This window comes from Passer montanus, unplaced genomic scaffold (genome assembly GCF_014805655.1).
Source record: "Passer montanus isolate IOZ18808 unplaced genomic scaffold, ASM1480565v1 scaffold181, whole genome shotgun sequence".
NCBI classification, from domain to species: domain Eukaryota; kingdom Metazoa; phylum Chordata; class Aves; order Passeriformes; family Passeridae; genus Passer; species Passer montanus.
The window spans coordinates 1-4,131 of record NW_024365493.1 but is presented as its reverse complement, the minus strand read 5'-3'; positions in this window follow the sequence as shown (position 1 = coordinate 4,131).

The window sequence follows — 4,131 nt, the reverse complement described above, 5'->3', positions numbered from 1 at the left end:
ACTTCCTTCAGACATTGCACAGAACAGGATTTAAATACACCTCCATCCTATATTAATATATGCATTATATATAGTTTTGCCATCCTTATTTGTTAAGGAACAGAATTCCTTATCTCATAATGAATTTTCAACCTTTATCTGTAGTGGGTTTATAACTAATTATCTCTTTTCCTATTATGATCATATTTTTCCATTGAAATCAGTTCTAATTGGATTGAATCTTAGCAAGAAAGGCCAAATGTTGCCAGAGAAAATGTGCTCTAGTCAGTACATTTTATGGTTGCACACAGATGACATTACTGAAATAGATAATCCTCTACAGATGCATTAATTTCACCAACTAAAAATGCTGTCTTAAGTATTTTACATGTAGAAATAAAGGCCAGCTAGATGACACAGCTTACAATGGTAAAATGATCTGAGGCATTTTGGGTACATTGAGTTAAGAATAATTTTTTGTAGTTAATTTAAGTTTATTTGTTTTTCAGGTTTTTTTTGTTTGTTTGTTTTTTGGGGTTTTTTTGTCATTGGATGTATTAGGTTGTTGTATATTCGTTTAATTTTTGGGAGCATGGGTATATTTATATGGTGGATATTTTCAGGTAGCTTTTTAATGTGGGTAGTTATTTTCTTATTTTTTAGTGGTAGAGATTTTTTTTAATATCGTTAATTACTTCAGATTTTTTAGTTATTTTTATAGAGTATTGGTTATTCTTTGAGTTAGTGTAGAGGTAGAATTTTGGTTCTTGTTTTGAGTAACATTCAGAGTCAGTGTTTTGCAGTTGAGTAAGTTGATTTGATTTTTTTTAGTAGTTTTTATGATTTGCTGCATGGGTTTCTGTAGGGTTTTCTTTTATTTTCGTTGCATTTTTGTGATGTGACAAGAATTGTTAGTGAAAAGAGTGTAGTGTGGGTTTTTTGCTGGTAGTCGATTGGCTGCTGGAGCTACTTTGATGATTTTGGACGATATTGGTGGGAATTTGATGCTGTTGGTTTTATCATTTTATTTAGGGATTGGATTTTCAATGTAAAAATGTAACTAGAACTATAATTAAACAAAACAAACATATACAGAAATGGGAATAAAAAACTTATAATTTAAAAGCAGACAGAACATATAAAAATGGAACATGTAACATTAATTGTATTGTATATTACTATAAGATGCTGTGTTGTTTAACAGAGAGTGTTTTATATGTTTATAGGCATATAAATATAGATTATAAGTAAAACCCCATACAAAATATAAATATGGAAATGTATTACAATTATATGCAGACATACATAACAACAGAAAATATCTGTGCCTGTAAAATAATATAAATCGATACAATACATAATTCAAGTTATACTGAATATATCTTATTATAGTGTAATATCTGAGAAATATGTAGAAATATATAAATACAGCATATCAATATGTAATAATTGAATAAATTATAAATATAAAATATTCTTTAAAATAAAGAGGGTATTTGTTTTTTATTGAGCAATAGGAAGGGTTTTATTATAAAACATAGAGTACAATGGGCTGCTAAAAACCACCTTAAAAGCCTTAGGTGGGGGATCTTTCAAAACTTGGGAGCAGCATTTAGCAAAGGCCACCTGGTTAGTTAACACCCGAGGTACCACCAACCGAGCAGGTCCTGCCCAGTCTGAGTCCCTGAATATAACAGATGGAGATAAAGTCCCAGGGGTACATGTCAGAGGTTTGTTAGGGAAGACCGTGTGGATCAATCCTGCCTTGAGTACAGACAAACCCATTTGTGGGGTTGTCTTTTCTCAGGGACCAGGTTGAACATGGTGGATGATAATGCAGAGAGATGGAACAACACGATGTGTACCTCAGGGAGATCTGATTGTAGGGTGAGGATGAGTATAGCTTGTAATTTTGGGGAGGAACAGATGGAAGTTTTTACGTGAATAAAATGCATGACGTTTGGTAGTTTGTTGACGATATGGGGATAAGGGGTGGAATGTCCTAGGGTGAGGTTACGATGCTTGTATCCCCAGTCGTGTGTTCTGTTAGTGCTGGATATTATGTTCTGTGCCTTCAAGACTGGCTCTGAAGAGCAAGGTTTGTTTTACCTGCTCCGGACTGGGACCTGGGAAACACCAAGAGTTTACATCTGGTGGCTGCAGCAGCTATCCCCAGCGTCGGAGGGAGCAACAACAGAGCGACCACCCCCAGGAAAGACTTTCTGAATTTGTCATCCTTTTCAGATCGGTGAAAGTGTTGTCATCTGGTATTGTTCATTTTGTGTGCTGGAGGTGTTTTGCTTGTTAAATAAACAGGTTCTTTCCACTTCTGTCCGAGGAATCCTTCCCGAACCAGTGGGGGGAAGGGCGGTGTGGGTTTGCTTTCTGGGGGGGCCCCCTTTGGAAGTTTTCTCCCAGATTTGCCCAAATCCAGGACAATGACACACACACGCGGTGATACAATCCTTCATTGCACACAGACAGGCCAGGTTTAGGGGCAGACAGGCCGGGTTTGGGGGCAGACAGGCCGGGTTTAGGGGCAGACAGGCCGGGTTTGGGGACAGACAGGCCGCGTTTGGGGACAGACAGGCCGGGTTTGGGGGCAGACAGGCCGGGTTTGGGGGCAGACAGGCCGGGTTTAGGGGCAGACAGGCTGGGTTTGGGGGCAGACAGGCCGGGTTTAGGGGCAGACAGGCCGGGTTTGGGGACAGACAGGCCGGGTTTGGGGACAGACAGGCCGGGTTTGGGGGCAGACAGGCCGGGGTAAGGGGCAGCCAGGGGAGGAACAGATGGAAGTTTTTACGTGAATAAAATGCATGACGTTTGGTAGTTTGTTGACGATATGGGGATAAGGGGTGGAATGTCCTAGGGTGAGGTTACGATGCTTGTATCCCCAGTCGTGTGTTCTGTTAGTGCTGGATATTATGTTCTGTGCCTTCAAGACTGGCTCTGAAGAGCAAGGTTTGTTTTGGTTTGTTACCTGCCTGCTCCCCCACGGCTGGCAGGACAGAGAGACGGGGCAGTACATAGTGCAGCTTTGGCTTTTTGCTTTGCTTTTTGCTGCTTGCTTTGCTCTTGCTTCTGCTGTGCTCCTGCTTTGCTCCCGCTCTGCTTTTACTTTTTTGCTTCTGTTAGTTGGTTTAGCTAAGCGGTCCAGATTTTTCCCTGGACTGTTTTTTCCCTTCCCTTTTTGGAACCATTCAAACCTGCTCCGGACTGGGAGCTGGGAAACACCAAGAGTTTGCATCCTGTGGCTGCAGCAGCTATCCCCAGCGCCGGAGGGAGCGACAACAGAGCCACCACTGCCAGGAAAGACTTTCTGAATTTGTCATCCTTTTCAGATCGGTGAAAGTGTTGTCATCTGGTATTGTTCATTTTGTGTGCTGGAGGTGTTTTGCTTGTTAAATAAACAGGTTCTTTCCACTTCTGTCCGAGGAATCCTTCCCGAACCAGTGGGGGGAAGGGCGGTGTGGGTTTGCTTTCTGGGGGGGCCCCCTTTGGAAGTTTTCTCCCAGATTTGCCCAAATCCAGGACAATGACACACACACGCGGTGATACAATCCTTCATTGCACACAGACAGGCCAGGTTTAGGGGCAGACAGGCCGGGGTTGGGGGCAGACAGGCCGGGTCTGGGGACAGACAGGCTGGGTTTGGGGACAGACAGGCCGGGTTTGGGGGCAGACAGGCCGGGTTTGGGGGCAGACAGGCCGGGTCTGGGGACAGACAGGCTGGGTTTGGGGACAGACAGGCCGGGTTTGGGGGCAGACAGGCCGGGTTTGGGGGCAGACAGGCCGGGTCTGGGGACAGACAGGCTGGGTTTGGGGACAGACAGGCCGGGTTTGGGGACAGACAGGCCGGGTTTAAGGGTTAATTGGGGACAGGAAGGTCCCACCCCAGGTATGAGGGGACAGGAGGATCCCAAAATGGCGGGAAGAGGAGAAGGGATCAGGACCCTCAGGGGGTGAGGATGTGGGGACAGAAAAGGTGAAGATGAAGGTGCCACCCTGAGCTGTGAGGGGACAGGAGGGTCCCCATGATGGGAGGAAGAGAAAGAGGAGGGTCCCTCACTGGGAGGAGACACAGGAAGGTCCCACCCTGGGTATGAGGGTCCCCAAAATGGCCGGAAGAGCTGAAGCAGGAGCCAGCCCTGA